We start from the raw sequence: 17,671 nt of genomic DNA on the forward strand, positions 1-17,671 counted from the left end.
ATCACCTCGTGTTAAGTTGAGCAATATACTCTACGATCTTTAGAAATAAGAGGGAAGACTTTCTTGACTTTCTTGACCATTAACTGGGCCTTGAAAGTTGAGCAGAATTTGAATAGGTTGCAAGGGGAAAATTCTTACATTACTCAAGATAATGATGCTATGTCTTAATGCTTGAAATTCATAAGCCACATGGAATGAAATCACTGATCTGGTGCCAACAGTCAATTCAACAACGTGGCAGCCAAAACCCACAGGATAAGTCCGGATGGTCAGTGAGAATGAATGGCTCAGAGGTTGCCCATTTGGGCATGTTGTGCGAAGTCTAAATCTGTGATTGGCTCCAACTTTAAAACCCCTCTTCATGTGGTCCAGTCCATGCAACTTTTCTATTTCGGTTGCATTTGTTAAATTAATTATTCTGTTTTACAAACAAAACCTTGCAAATATCCTAATTGAACTTCATTTTATTCAGTGCACATTACTCTGTCAGATTGATTATATCATTTTGCGTTCCTGTCTGGCCCTACGTGATATTGTCAATCTTGGCCAATTTGGTATCATTTATAAGCATAAGTGATGTCCCCTGTCAACCATCCAGTCTATTTATAAAAGTATTAAGCCAAATTCTTGACGTGGCTAAAGCTTTTTTGGTAAATTAAGCATCTTGGAAACTCTATGACTCTTTAATAACATTAAGGTATTAGGTTGAACCATACAAAATCCCTGCTTTTGTAAGTTTAATATCAGCTATTTCTTATAGTTCATCCCAATAAGAAGGCTTCATATTAACAGCACAGAAAATGGAAATGATTGAGAAGATAAGGAACTATGGTAGTAATGATTTGATGAATTAAGAATAAAAGACTACTCAATTCTTTTTAATATTGGATGGGGCATCTTAGATTTGAATCTAAAGTATACATAGCAGAGATGGGCAATAGTTTGTGGGTCAAAGGTTACATATTATTTTTCAAGGGGGGAGGGTTAAAAATGGGGGGAAATAAAGTAAATGTATGGAGGATAAGGAGAGACCCATCCATCCCAAATTGACCCAATGAGGCATCAAAATGAGCAATATTCTTAGGTGCTTATTCCCCAAACTAAGTCCATAGAGGCCTAGCTTCATGAAATTCCCCAAATAAAAGATTCTAGGGTAAAATAAACATGGAAAAGAATCTTGCTATATTCTTCTTTTAATTTATCATGATATATATTGGCACACTAAAGACCCTCAGATGTCCCATTATGAAAAAACTATTTAACTTTATTTGGCTTAGAATTTACAACTTTTTTACTAGTGGCCCCCTTTTCTTATAACCTGTATTAGCATTTTAGCCACACATTTAGACTAACACTGTGTCAGACACTTAAATGTTTTCAAATTCTCCTTTAGCATCTATTTGGAGGCAAAGACAGCAGCTAATGGACATTCATTTGCTTTTTTGTTCTTTCTTAACTTTATGCCCTATGAAGACCTCCATGACTCACCCTCCCCCACTTAAAAAATCTAATAGAATAAACATTGATTTTTGACTGTCAAGAATTATCAAATAATAGGCTATGTAACCTTATTTGAAGATAAATGTATAATATTTTTTAAAAGAAAATAGTTTTCAGACATTTTTACTGTTTTTCCAAGGTTAGTAAGAGCTTTGGCAGACCTCATAGAATTAGATTGGTGTATTGTTGTGTCAGGGTAGTTTCCATTACAACATCAATAATATAGCTTCAAAAACACTTCATTTTTCACAATAAGTTATCTGTTATGGCTTAGTTTCTTGGGACCGCCATTTTACAAAGTACCACAAATTTGGTGGCTTAAAACAACAGAAATTTATTCTCTCACAGTTCTGAAGGCTGGAGCCTGGAATCAGGTTGGTTCATTTTGGAGGCTCCAAGGAAGTATCTGAGGAAGAAACTGTTCCACACGTCTCTCCTGGCTACTGGTGGCTGCAGGCAACCCTTGGCCTTTCTTAGCTTGTGGCAGCGTAACTCTCATTTCCTAATAAATAATGATATTGAATATATTTTCATATGTTTATTTGCAATCCATCTATCTTCATCTGCCCATTTTTATATTGGACTTTTTTCTTAGTGTTGAAATTTGAGGTTGTTTTGTTTTTTATCCTGGGTATAAGTCCATTGACACAAATGTGATTTGGAAATGTTTTCTCCCGATTTGTGGCTTGTGTTTCATCCTTTGAACAGCATCTTTTGAAGAGTAAAAGGTTATTATTTTAATTAAATCCAAGGTATCAAGTTTTTTCTTTAACAATTACTCTTTTGGTATCTATCTAAAAACTCTTTGCTTAACTCCAGATTTATTCTCTTGCCACTACCACACAGTCTGGATGACTGTGACTTATAGTAAGCACGGAAGTCAGGTATTATGGGAACTCCAACTTTGTTCTTCTTAAAAATTATTTTGGCTTCTGTAGGTCCTCTGATTCTCTATATAAATTTTAGAATTGGCATGTTAATATCTACAAAAAGTTTGCAAATACTTTAATTGGGATTGCACTGACTCTATAGCTAAAATTAGAACTGCCATCTTAACAATATTTAGTTTGTGAATATAGTGAAATACATTAGTTGATTTTTGAATGTTGTACCAGCCTTGCATTGTGAGATATACCCCCATTTGGTTGTTAAGTACTATGTTTTTTATGTATTTCTTTAAATATCAGATACTGTTTGCTAATATTTTGTTGAGGATTTTTGTGTCTATATTCATTAAGTTATATTGGTATATAGTTTTATTTGTTGTAATGTCTTTGTCTGTTTTAGTATAAGGAAAATGTTGGCCTAAAGAAACGATTTGAAAGTTATTCTCTAATCCTCTATTTTGTGGACGAAGTTGTACCAAATCAGCATTATTTTGTCCTTAAAAGTTTGATAGAATTTGCTAGTAAAACCATCTGTACGTAGAATATTATTTTTTGTAAATGTTTAACTATGATTCAATTTCTTTAATCCACATTGGGTTATTTGGGTTGTCTATTTCTTTTTGCCTGAATTTGGGAGCTCACCTCTTTCAAGGTACTGGCCCAATTTCATCTAGGTTGTTGCATTTACAGGGGTAGAGTTGTCTATAACATGTTATTATCCTTTTAATATGCATAATGTTACTTGTTATCTATGATATCTCATGCTGATGTTGATCACTTTTGTCTTTCCTATATTTTTCTTGGTGAGTCTGGCTAAAGATATTATCAATTTTATCGATACTTTCAAAGAACCAGCTTTTGGTCTCGTCAACTTTCTTTGTTGTTTTTCTCTTTTGTATTTCATTAACTTTTCCTCTAATCTTTATTATGATAGTCCCCTTCCTTCTCCTTACTTTGGATTTAATTAGGTCTTCTTTGTCTAGTTTCTAGGGTAGAAGTACAAATGAATTTTAAACCTTTCATCTATTCTATTATAAACATTTAATGCTGTAAATTTTTCTCCAAGTGTTACTTTAGTTGCATTTCACAAATTTTGCTTTATTTTTATTTTCATTCAGTTCAAAGTATTTTAACATCCCTTGAGATTTCCTTTTAAACTTTGAGTTATGTAGAAGTGTGCTGTTTAAATTCCAAATATTTGGGGATTTTTTTCAAATTTATTTCTGTGACTTCTAGTTTGATTCCATTATGATATGATAATGTTGCTCTTCTTTTAAATTTCTGAAATCTTCCTTTATGGCACAAAATATGACATCTTATTTAATGTTCCTTGTGCATTTTAAAAGAATATATATTCTGCTGTTGTTGGGTGAGTGTCCTATAACAGTTAATTAGGTCAAGTTGGTAATAATTTTGTTCAAGTTTTCTGTATCCTCAGTAGTTTTCTGTATCCTCAGTAATTTTCTGTCTACTTGTTCTGTCAATTACTGAGAAAGGAGTTTGACATTTCCAACTATAATTGAAAATTTTTCTCTGTCTCCTTTTAGTCTGTCATTTTTTATGTATTTTGAAGTGCTATGTTAAGTGCATGTATACTTACAATCATTTATCTCGTTGCCAAATTACCACTTTTTCATTGTGTAATGTCCCTCTTTATTCTTGATATTATTCCTTGCCCTAAAGTTTTTGTCTACTATCTATATAGCTAATCTGGCTGTCATTTGACTAGTGTTTGCATGGAATATCTTTCCCATTCATTTACTTTTAACTTACCAACTTATATTTAAAGTAGTTTCTTATAGACAATGTATAGCTGCGTATCACTTGTTTTATCAAATCTGACAATGTCTGTCTTTTAACTGGTATGTTTAAAGAGATATCATTTAATATGGTTTTTGATATTGTTGAATACAAATCCACCAACTTTTTTAGAAATTTTTATTAGCTTTTTTGATGCTTGTTTTCTTCCTCTTTTTTTCTGTTTTCTCTTTTGTTAATTGATCATTATTTATAATTCTCTTTACTATTTACATGCATTTTAATTTTTAGTGATTGCCCTAGGGTTTATGTTATACAGCTTTAATCAATCACAGTCTACCTTCAAATAACACTATACCACTTCACATGTAATATTAGGAACTTACAGTAGTAAATTCCCAATTCCTCCCTCTCATCCATTAGGCCATTTTACTTTTGCATAAACGCACATACATTTATTTAAACACACAATATACTGCTATTAATTTTGCTTTATACAGTCAGTTATATTTTAGAGCAATTAAAAATAAGAGAAATATAAATGTTCTTAGACTTTAATTTCTTCCATTTCCATAGTTCTTCATTTCTTCGTGTAGATCCAAGCTTATGTCTAGTATCATATTCCTTTTGCCTAAAGAACTTCCTTTACACTTCTTTAGGGTAGGCCTGCTGTAATGAGTATCCTCATAAAAACCTTTAATTCTTTTTTTATTTTTGGAATATACTTTTGCTGTATATAGAATTCTATGTTAACATTTTTATTTCTTCAGCCCTTTACAGATGTCACTCTCTTTTCGTCTTGCTTGCATGGTTTCTGACAAGAAGTGTCCTATAATTATTATCTTTGTTCCTCTGCATATAGTGTGTTTTTTTTTTGTAACTGCCTCTAAGAGTTTATGTTTGTCTTCGTGTTCAGCAACTGGAATATGATAGGTCTACCTATTTGTGTGCATGTGTATGTGCATGTGTTCTTTGTTATTTATCTATGCTGAGTAACAGAGCAAGACCCCTTTTCTAAAATGAAATAAAAATAAAAATAAAACAGTACACACAAGGACACAATGTGCAATTTGGGGGATAAGCGGAAATTTTTGTGCATGCATGAAGTATTTAACTGAATTTTAGTAATATCTTTAAAAATTTAAATGTACATTACTTGTTTTAAAACTAAACATTAAAAAAATTTGATTATTACCTTTCCATGATTATTACTGACAACACTTTGAACACATAGAGGAGGATGGATGTTAAAAACTTATTTTCTCTGGGATGTAAAATAAGCTAAGTGTACCACTGCTAGAGCCTCATGGTAACCTTGAAATAGATATTTTAATTTGAACATTTGGTTGGCTCTGCAAGCTAAAACCCATTTGCTTTTGTTCAAATATGTGAATTCCCAAGGCCTGCATTGTGTCCTATTTTCCAGTGGATTCAAATATGCTTACTTAATAATAGACTCAATTTTTCTCCTAGACCCTTTGAGCCACTGTGGATTCCCCAGCCTTCTCTAGTGATCAGAAACAAAAGAATTAACTGTGCCACATCCAGAATTCTAAGGAACGACTGTAAAAGAATCCCTTATTTGATATTACAATTATTTCATGATTTGAGATAGAAACTTGACCACTTTCAAGACAGGGGAACCTGTCTTGGCTTGCTTCTCAAGCTAACATAGGATGACCTCTTCAATATTGCTGCTTTTCCTTTATGAGAACATTTCGATGTGGACAATGGAAGAATTCCCTGTAGAAGGGTCCACTGTCTAGAAATTAAATGTCCTGCCTGGACGCTAATTAGCATGTGATTTTGATCAGGAAAATGAAAAAGAAGAGAAGAAAGGGAAACTGATAATTATTGGCTTTCAATACCACGTTAAGTACTTTACTCAGTCAAGCTAGTCTGTTTAATTTTCGTAATGAGCCAATGAGATAGATCCTGTTTCTGCATTTTACAAATGAGAGGACTAAAGGGCAGAGTTTAAGTGCTTGATCTTATTCAAGGTTGCATAGCTTGTGAGCTCAAAAGCTATGTTCTTCCCATTGCTGCCAATGTTCTCTGTTTAGTTCTGGAATGCCATGGAGTTGAGAGGACCCTGTTGCTCTAGGAAGGGCGGGGCTGGTAAAAGCTGTGTCCTGGTTTTCTTTCCACTGTTTCCTTTTGGAACTCACATGCCTATAGTTGAATTATTCATAATCTTTGGTGAAAGATCCCTAACAGTAAAATTCTCTGACTTTACAATTTAAAATTAATGCTAAAACTGATATAAGAATTCAGAAGTCTAGTAAGCTAATTTCTCTAGACCTCATTGTGTTCATATGCAAAATTAAGAGACTGCACTGAATAACCCCAAGATTCCATTCATCTTGAAAATCCCATGCTATAGCCTCAATTATTTTTCTTTTTCTCAAAACAAGGTAGTTTCTTCAAATTGGGCACAGGATATATTAACACAGGGTGGTGGTAGACATCAATTGTTATCAAATCTTGTTTGCTACTATAAACAATCATGAAATAGTTAAAATTCTATTTGTTATTCAAGGCACCCATTAAAATATTGAAGATTATCCTGATATGTTTATTTTTAAAGTGAGTTTGGATTGATACCACGAAAATTGGAGGGGCTTTAAAATTAGAATTCTATTATAGTAACCTGGGATTGAAGGATGAAATTTAAATTATAGTAAAGCAAGACACAATATTTTGGCTGAACTTAGGTAGTAAATTTTATAAAGTCACACGTGTACTGATATTTCAAATTCATGAAGAATTATACACACACACAAACACTAACACTAGTTTGAGGACTTGGGAAACAGGTAGGTGCTAGCATAGATTATGCCACAGCTAGCTTTGTGACCGTCAGCAGATTAGTTACTCTTTTAACTTTTCTGGCCCCATTTTTTTTTGATCTGGTTAATGAAAAATATATATGAGCTCAGAACTTCCTGAGGCATGCAGAGTATGTCTTTTAAAAGGGATATTAGAATTATCCTCTCCTGCCCTGTTTCATCCACATAAAACCCAAGAAGCTTGTGCCCCTTTCCCTACCTGAGAATCCCTGATAATAAAAGACCGAGAGAGTGGGAAAACAACTGAATTCAATGACAGATGTTCTCATTTCTCTTGGCCCCTTCTAGCTATCAGTTCTAAGATTCTGTTTGTCAGAAATATTTACATAAATCCCTTCACCTTATTTTTCAATAAAAATAGTCCTTAATTTCTTAGCTTTTTCCTCGGCCTTTTGTCATCTGTTGGTGCATTTTATTCAAGAGTGTCTGTTAGCATCAAATACACCAAATGACAGCAGTCACTCAAGCTTTAGAACTTAATGTGAACCAATAACATTTCTTAGTCAATGGAAGTGAACTTAATCAAACTGGAATCTAAGAATCTCAGAATATTGTAACCAGAATGAGAGACCTGAGATTAGTGAAATCTCACTTTTACTGAAGAAAAGATGAAGCTTCACAATCAGTCTTATCTCCTTCTTCTCCATAGATAAATACCCGTGCCAAGGAATCTTCTGGGCAAATAAAGATATACATGCACGTTTGTGTGCGTATGTGTCTTTTTTTTTTTTTTTTTTTTGAGACAGTCTTGTTCTGTCACCCCAGCTACAGTTCAGTGCCATCATCATAACTCACTGCAACCTCCAACTCCTGGGCTCAAGTGATTCTCCTGCTTCAGCCACCTGAGTAGCTGGGACTACAGGCGTGCACCCCCATTCCTGGATAATTTTTTTTATATTTTTAGTACAGATGGAGTCTCCCTCTTGCTCAGGCTGGTCTCAAACTTCTGAGCTCAAGTGATCCTCCCGTCTCTGCCTCCCAGAGTGCTAGGATTACAGGCATGTGTTTTAATTAACTGTTTTTTTTATTTGTATAAATTTAAGGGGTACAAATGCAATTTTGTTACATTGATATATTGCATAAAGGTGAAGTCTGGACTTTTAGTGCATCCATCACCCAAATAATGTGCATTGTACTCATTAAGTAATTTCTCATCATCCATCCCCTCTTCCACTCTCCCACCCTTCCAAGTCCCCGCTGTATATCAATCCACACCGTATGTCCATGTATACACATTATTTAGTTCCCACTTATTAGTGAGAACATGCAGCATTTGTCTTTCTGTTTCTGAGCTGCTTCACTTACGATAATAGCCTCCAGTTCTATCCATGTTGCTGCAAAGGCATGATTTCAATTTTTGATGGCTGAGTAATATTCCAGAGTGTGTCTGTGTGTGCGTGTATTTTGTTTCTTTATCCAGTAATCTGTTGATGGACAGTTAGGTTAATTCCTTATCTTTGCTATTGTCAATAGTGCTGTGATACACATAAGTACAAGTGTCTTTTTGACATAATGATTTCTTTTCCTTTGAGTAGATACCCAGTAGTGGGGTTGTTGGACTGAATGGTAGTTCTATTTTTAGAGAAATCTCCATACCGTTTTCCATAGAGAATGTACTAATTTACATTCTCACCAACAGTGTATAGTGTTCCCTTTTCTCTGCATCCTCACTAACATCTGTTATTTTTTGTCTTTTTAATAATAGTTATTCTGACTGGAATAAGAAGAAATCTCATTTTGGTTTTAACTGGCATTTCTCTGATGATCAGTGATGTTGAGCATTTTTCCATATGCTTGTTTGGCCATTTGTATGTCTTTTTTCACTTTGCATAATGCTATACTGATATGATTATGATGGTGACATGCTGCTTACTCAGAGGAACTCAAGGAAAAAACAGTAGGTTCAAGGTTAATAATGTGGTTTATGACCTCCAACAAAGCTAATCAGAATTAACTAAATCCTGTGTAAATACGAAATTAAACTAGACTCGATAAATTTAGCCACATACAAGGAGCATTTTTAGAATTAACACTTGAATCTCAGATTCTATCATAGTTGCCTGCACGTGATGATGGGGTTTTCCTGCTCATGTATGAGATATGCCTCCCTCAAACGTTATTACAAGGTCAGAACATTACCCCGTCTGATGAGAAAATAATAGTAACACTTGAATCCCAAACTGTACTCAAAACATAAAAGTTGGGTCTTAACATTGATGATTATCTCCTTTGGCTTAAATACAACAAAGTTCAAGAAATGCTAGTTTGAATATCCATGCACATCATATTACAATGATGCTTCTCCTTTCTAAATTGAATCCAGTTGGTACGTTTGCCATTTAAGAGCATAATGAGGTCTGAAGTCCAAGGAGAGATTAGAATGATATACACAGGTTTTACGTGTTAAAAGATTTTAAAACTACAGCTTAAAGATTGAATAGGGTGGGGATGCAAATTTTTAATTTTTCATGAACCTGGTTTTTCTAGGCATCTTTATTTCTATTCATAGGCAACCTTCCTTTATTTTCCCCCAAGGAGAAATTATTGTTTAGTATTTTGAATCAAGAGGCCAGTTTAGCAATTTAAAGTAAAAAATTATACAAACAGTTCCACCATAGAGCTTAAAAGAAAGGACTTAAATTTAACCTAAGTGACACAAGCCCAACAAGACAGACATGTTTGATATCTTGAAATATTACCCCATCTTTAGACATGACATTAAATCCAAACACTGAAGCAATGAAATAGGATTAAAAGTGATTGAGAAAAATGAATAGAACTTTGATATTTCCTTGGCTTTTCATACTGTAATAACTTTGCTTCTTTAAAATGTAAGTCTTCTTTTGAAAATTGTCTGTTCATGCCCTTTGCCCACTTTTTAATGGGATTATTATTTTGTTGTTGTTGAGTTCCTTGTAAATTCTAGATATTAGTCGCCTGCCAGATGCATAATTTGCAAATGTTTTCTCCCACTTTACAGTTTGTTCACCCTGTTGATTACTTCTTTTGCTGCGAAGAAGCTTTTTAGTTTGATTAAGTTTCTTTTGTCTTTTTTTGGCTTTGTTCCTTATTTTTCTGATGTCTTAGGCATGAATTCTTTAATTAGACCAATGTCCAGAAGATTTTTCTCCAGGTTTTATTTTAGTATTTTTTTACAGCTTCAGGTCTTACATTTAAGTCTTTAAGCCATCTTGAGTTGATTTTTGTATATAGTGAGAGATAGGGGCCCAGTTTCATTCTTCTGCATATGGTAATCCAATTTTCCCAGCACCATTTATTGAAAAGGAGGTCCTATCCCCAGCATATATTCTTGTCAATTTTGTCTACATATCTATAGTTGGTAGATGTGTGGTATGTGTTTATTAATACATATATGTATGTATTCATATATATATATATATATAAAAGTATATGCATATATGATACTTTGCAAGACTATAAACTTAGTCTTTTAGTATTGTTACCCAAAGTAAAAGTGCTGCAGTGATGAGATGGTATTTAGCATTTTTCTCAATGTTGAAAATTTTTTCAGAACTTTTTGAATGTGCATTTCTGATAAATAATATTCTTCATTTGACACTGTTGCCTTCTTCATCTTAAGTTCCATTGGTTGCCTGCAGAGCGAACTCTGCATATGCAAATGTGCATCGGCATGGCACTGCTCTGGCTCCTCCGTGTGGTAGTGTAATGCAGGGCTTCAGAGCATGGGCACCAGTGACAGACTGACTGCCTGGGTTCAAATTCTGCTTCTATGACTTGCTAAGTTTGGGCAACTATTTAACCTGTCTTATTACTTTCCTAAGAACTGCGATGATAAAGTATCACAAATTGGGTAACTCCAGACAACAGAAATTTATTGTCTCACATTTCTGAAGTCTAGAAGTCTAGAATCAAAGTGGGAGCAGAACTGCAGTCCCCTGGGACTCTTGGGTAGAAATGCCTCTTCTTAGCTTCTGATGGCGGTCGGCAAGCCTTAGCATTTCTTGGACTGTGGCTGCATCACTCCAATCTCTTCCTCTGTCATCACATGGCCTTTTCCTCTCAAGAATCCGTGTCTCTTCTCTTCTTCTCATAAGGACACCAGTCATCCCAGATTAAGGGCCCACTCTACTCCAGTATGACCTCATCTTAATAAATTATATCTGCAATGACCCTATTTCCAAATAAGATCAAATTCTGAAGTACTGGGGGTTAGGACTTCAATATATCTTTTAGAGGGAAACAATTCAACCCACAACATCACTCATTGTCTCTGCATCTTCATTTGTAAAAGCAGAGACAATAATCGTGCCTATCTTATACAGTCGTTAAGGGTATGGAATGCATCAGTACTCATAAAGCACTTACAACTCTGCCTCAATAAAATATTAGCTATTACCACCTATACTGAAAGTATGTAGGGAGCAGGTTGCCCTAACACAACTGTCCTGATATTCAAAATCCTGAACTTAAGTGGAGAAGTACTTTTGTAGAACGAAAAAAATGGACATTAAGTGCAAATTCCGAGTCATGTTTTTCTCTCTCTCATGTGGCACAGAAAAATCCCTGATCAAATACTAACAGTGCACCTGGGTTACAGAGATATGAAATTTTCCTGGATAAGGTCCACATTTCACAAAACTAACAGGCAAATCTAACAGATCAATTCAATAACCAATTGGAGCCAGATAAAAACTTAAAGACTTTAGAAGTACTAACCACTATGCTAATACACAGACACACACACACACACATACATACTTAAATACGTGCATATATATTTGCTCAAGTGTGTGTGTTGTTTGTGTATTTTTAAGGTTTCTAAAATCCCCCTACATTCCTACTAGACCTTGTCATCAGCTGCCTTTGGAAAAGCAACACAAACACAAAAAGCAGCAAAAACTTCATCTTTCTTTGTTTATCAGCTTCAGGGCAAGGGTCCTGATAGAAACTGGTGGTTTCCAAAATGTGGTGCCCTCTCTTCAGGAAGTACACGGAAGATAATCGGGATGCAAGATGAAAACACCGGAATTAATACCTATCCTTATTTTTACCTTATCTTTAAAAATGTTCATTTTGTATATTTTTGGGCATAACATATTGATATGAAATATATCTACATAAGTTACAAATGAATATGCACACATATGAGTAAATTCCATTTTTTATGTGTATTCAAAAGAGTTTTGAGACAACTGCCTTAAGCATAGATTTGCAAGGCTGTAAGAAAGATTCTATTTCTCAAGCTAGGTGATGGAGACACAATATTGATATGTTTTTACACTTTATGATAATATTTCACTCAAAAACTCTAAAAAGAAAAAAACACATATGTTAGAAGCAACGCCCCTATAAGCAATGATGTTGTTTTGGGATTTCAGTGACAATCAGGAGATGTTACAACCCATAGTATCCTGACATAAGATACTGCACGGGGGAGACGGAGTAATACTAACCTTTGCAACCTGAGGGTGTATGAAGAGACAATAGAATGTACTTAATGACTATTGGGATGAGAGAACACTACTATTCAGAAGAACATGTTGAGCCGGTATGAGAGGTACACAGAAGAGCTAGGAATTATGTGGCTCCCCAGGAAAAGGGCAATGTCCCCTGCCCCACCCCAGTGTTAGAGAAAAGACACAGAGAGACAGGGTCAGAGATCCAATCTGCCCATCCCAAAAGAAGATTTATAAATTTTTTCCGGACCAGCTTGAAACAGTTTCAACAGAATAGAGCTGGCTGTTCAGGCCACAAGTACCTGACACAGGCTGCCGAGTGTTCTGCAGATGCAGCGTGACACAGGAGAGCAATCATAATTTTTTTCTGGTAGAAAGTCACTACCTGAAGAGGTCCTGTGGTTAGAATGAGCAGACGGACCCACAAGGAGTGCCAACCACTGACCAGCTGGGAAATACAGATGTTGGAGTATCAGACAGCAACTAGGGAAACTAAACGTGAGCAGGAATAAAGAGGCAGCAGCAAAACCCTGTGAACGGTGAGCAGTTTATTCCCAAGAACACTGCATCTCCTTGCTGTTTTGACTCCAGAAAAAAACCCATATTGACTGAGTACACCTTGAATAGAATTTAATAATATTTTTATCATCACTGTAATAGACGCTGTTATCAGGTGAACTGTGTCCCTTTAAAATTCCTATGTTGAAGTGCTAACCCTTAGTACCACAAAATGTGACCTTATTTAGAAATAGGGCTGTTATACATGTAATTAGTTAAGATGAGATCATACTGCAATAGGGTGAATCCTTAACCCAGTATGACTGGTGTCCTCATAAAAAGAGAAAATACGGACACAGAGACATGCACACAGGGAAGCCACGTGAAGATGAAGGCAGACCAGGCTGATACATCTACAAGTCAAGGAATACCAAAGAGCCCGCAACCACCAGCAGCAAACCACCAGCAGCTCATGGCGGATGCTCTCTCAAAATCCTCAGAAGAGACGAAACCTGCTGACACCTTGTTCTCAGACTTGTAGTCTCAAGAACAGTGAGACAGAAATTTCTGTAGTTTAAACTGCCTGGTTTGTGGTACTTTGTGATAGCAGCCCTTCCAAACTCAGACAGGAGCTCAAAAGTGTAGTTTAAAGAAACTACAGGAAAATGGAGGTAAATCATTTTGCATTTCTGAGTTTACAGTTTCAAAATGTAATTGTCACACATTGACACATTCAACACATTTTAATCCATATGCTTAAGATATAACTTCATAAATAACGCTGAAGTTTACCTGCAACTTGGGGGAAATAGTTAAATCTGCATGTTGTGTCTAGCATAGCCAGGACCATCCTGAAAATTACATTAGAAGGCAAAAACCTCCGAACAAAATTATATATTTTTCTTTGTTAACTGGCGTCTAAAATCAATAGGAAAAAAAAATGCAATAGAAACTACCCTAATAAAATACACTGCTTAGGAAATCACTGAGAAATAGGCCAAATGACTCTATGACTTACCATTCTAATTCTCCTTAGGATTCTTCCATTCTCCAAATGTCTACAAAATAAGGCCATGATTTTTGTCTGAAAACAGTGCCAGGTCTTTCCTGTTAACTCCACTGCATTACTAAATTCCAGTGGACTGTGTAAATGCTCCCCTATACAAAACTTATAAATTATTCCTTAGAAGTGGCTTTTTAATAGAGAGAACTTTTCTATTCCCCTTTCAATAAATGTCTGTAATGGCTAAATCAAAGATTATCTATTAATATAATCACCTATGATCTGCAAATCTTATGATCAATCAATTCTTTGGAATGTTATTTTTTCCTCACCCAACTAAAAAGGAGCAAATAGCAATAATTTATTTTTTCTTCCTTTCTCACTTAGTTCAAAAATTAACAAACATTTATATTTTGAGTTAACATTATTGTGAACTCTCTAATTGCAGTGAGTTTTCTATTAGCTCTAACGCCCTAGGGTACTTCTGCTGTAAGCTGTTATAAAGTGGGCAGTTAAAAGTTATTGACAGTTTGGTTGACTTGACTTTAAAAAACTGAAATCATTCTCTTGCAAGCCAATAGAAGGACTTTAAAGCATGACTTCTTCTACAATACAAAAATCAGCCATCAGAAAAACATATATCTCCAGTTGCCATGGAGACTAAATTGACCTCATTATTATTCACTCTTAAAAATTTAATAACTCGTGAATTATCTCACAAAATTTAAGAAGCAATTAGTGGACACGGTAAAAAATGCTTAAAATGAGGTGTCAGTTTTGATTCCTTTTTTAAAAAAATAAAAATCCTAGGTCAGTAGACAAAAAAATTAAATTGGGAATAAAGCCACAAGGTAAGCAATACTTTTTAGGATACAATACTCTGTCACTCTGCTCTGATACCCCTACCTCACTCCTTGAGGAGCAAACACAGGACACAGCTCATTCTATAAGTAGGGCTCTTAAAGAAATCGGATATATTGGAAAAGGGGAGGCAAACCATACTTAGGTGTGCATGTAGGTGATTAAAATGAGAGCAAAGGTTGCTATAGCAGCCAGTGCACTAAGTTGTTCTGAAACCAATTTAAAGCCACGGCTCTTGGAGATTTAAAAAAGAGCGTTACAGTGGTAGCAGGTAGTCAAAAAAGGGGTTATCTTCATGTAGAAATATGATTAGTTCAAAACTTACCAGCCCCCGTTAAGGATGCCCTCCCTGTGCTCGACCCATGAGCTATGGCATTCCCCATTTCCGAAGTCTATAGTTATCACAGTTCATCATAGATAACCTTCACCTATTTTCACATTTAAAATTATCGCATTTTAATCATTGTAAATAATTTACATTATCTTCCTTTTTGCATTGGCATATAAGTATTTACTTTGCAAAATAGTTTTACCAAGTTTATAATGCACAGAACATAAATATATGCTAAGCTTCTGAGTCACAAATCACTTTAATTCTCAGAATGGCATGAAAGAATAGAACACAAGTATTATCATCCTCACAGAAGAGGAAATCTTGATGAATGTCTTTCAATGATCCCTTCAAATTTTTAGCCAATGTCTCAAGTCACTTACTCAGCTCAGGTACCCCGGAGCTCAGGAGCAAGAGTGAAATCCCGTCACTTCCTGTCCTTCTGTCCTCTTACCATCCTTCCTCATCCACTTGCCTCCTTTCCTCCAGCCCCAGAGGTCATGTCTAGGTTTATTCCTGTCAAGGAGCTTTGACTTATTTGCCTTCTGGTTCTTTGTGGGCTTTAATTCCTCTCTCTCCTCTAGTTCAACCTCAGCTTCCTTAATAGTACCTTCCCTTACACCATAAGACTGAGCAAGTGCCTCCTGTTCTTTACAAAATATCACTACTCTATTAAAGCCATGTTCCTACATTTAACTTCTATCTCAATTCAGTTCTCCCTTTCTTATTCAAACCTCCAAAAAAGGGTAGTTTTCACTCCGAGTCTCACCTTTTATTTACAATCAGATTTCAATCCCACCATGCACTGACATTTTTCTACGATGGAGTAATAAGCTTTTTATTGCTTAATTCAATTGTCATTTAGGTCCTTACCTTATTGGTTGCCTCTTTGTCCCTTGACACTGTCTCCTCCTTCTCCCACCCACCTCTTGTCCTCCTCTGCATCCTCACCCTCCTCTACTGTGACTACAGACAGAGCGTCAGCAAAATCCATACACCCCACTGCATCTTAGAAAGGACGAAGCAAATAGAAGGAACGAGAAAGACTGGGATATGTATTCTGAAAAGAGTTAATTATACCTAAAGATATTCTTTTTTTTTTTCCTAAAGATATTCTTTACATTATTGAATCACACTAGGTTTTAAGCCGGCTTGAACTAAGTTATATTTTATTAAGTTTTGCTCTATTTTTTCCCTGGCATCCAGTGAGCCATTGAAAAATAGGAAGAAAACTCATAAGGAACATCAGAGAATATATAAAGCAATTAAAAGAAATATTTCCTTTGCATATCCAAATATCCAAGTTTCAAGATAAATAATGTAAAGTTTAATCTGCTACAAGCACATACTTAACAGTTTTCTTAAATTTAGTAATATATCACGCACACTGTTCTGTGCCTTGATTTAATTTTCCACCTAAAATATATCTCGGAGAACTTTTGTCAAGAACTGTGAAGGGAGACTGAGATTAGATTTTACCCTACTTTCAAACTAACGAATTAGCTTGCCACAGTTTTGTGAACTCTGGCAGAAGACACGAGACTCTTGAATCAGAGTCAAAGGACTTTATTACTCACAGTAAGAGTGGTAACTGGAATATCAATTTGAGACAGTTATCAGAGCTTTACTTCCTAAAGGGCAATTCAAATGAGGACGATGTGATGCTTGCACATGCAGCGAGCTGGGTTATAGGAGAGGAACCTTCAGGATGGGGGTGGTCCTCATTCTTCCATAGAGGGCAGTAAGAACGTTTGACTTTTGCCCCAGAAGGAGACATTTTTTTATTATATAAGGCTATAAACAAACTTCTCTTTTCTGCCGAAGAAGACATCATGTCTACCTTCCAAGGCTGTTCTTTGAAAAAACATCCGGAAAACATAGTCTGGAGAGAAAGTATTATAGTTAGTACCTGTGTAGACAAAAAAGTGCTAAAACACAAGAGATCTATGGAGAATTTTCTCGCAATATCTATTCATGTCAATATCTTAGCCCTGTTGCCCTGAGTGGAATGCAGTGTGTATTGATTTTGTATCCTGAGACTTTACTGAATTCACTGATCAATTCCAAGAGTCTCTTGGTTGAATCCTTGGAGTTTTCTAGATATAATATCATATCATCAGCAAAGAGTGAGAGTTTGATGAACAGACTATTCATACCCAAAACACCACTGATAAACCTCAAATGCATTATGTCAAAGGAAAGAAGCCAAACCCAAAAGACTACATATAAATGGCTCCATTTATATTACATTGTACAAAACGCAAAACTACTTGGACAAAAAAACAAATCAGTGGTTGCCAGGGGGCTTGAGGCTGCCTGCAAAGGGATATGAGGGAATTTTGCAGGACGATGAAACTGTTGTATATCTTGATTGGAGTGGTGGTCACATGACTGTATGCATTTTTTAAATGCACAGATTTTACATCAAAAAGGGTAAATTTTACTGTATGTAAATCATATCTCAATTTGTTCGAAAAAGTGACCGCACTAATAAAAAGTGCTTATATGTCTAAAAAAAATATCTTAGCCCATAGAGATCGACTTTA

General features: G+C 35.3%; 1 protein-coding gene and 1 non-coding gene across 2 annotated transcripts in view; one reads left to right on the plus strand and one right to left on the minus strand.

The window, feature by feature from the left end:
- The window catches only part of ITGBL1 (integrin subunit beta like 1), a 234,506-nt gene that overhangs the window by 133,739 nt on the left and 83,096 nt on the right, over positions 1–17,671 (minus strand). The gene's annotated exons all lie outside the window — the stretch shown is intronic.
- Positions 9,039–9,144, plus strand: LOC123649585. Its single transcript, XR_006739083.1, has one exon. It is a non-coding gene; the product is annotated as a small nucleolar RNA U13 (small nucleolar RNA).

Source organism: Lemur catta, chromosome 13, assembly GCF_020740605.2.
Source record: "Lemur catta isolate mLemCat1 chromosome 13, mLemCat1.pri, whole genome shotgun sequence".
Lineage (NCBI taxonomy): Eukaryota > Metazoa > Chordata > Mammalia > Primates > Lemuridae > Lemur > Lemur catta.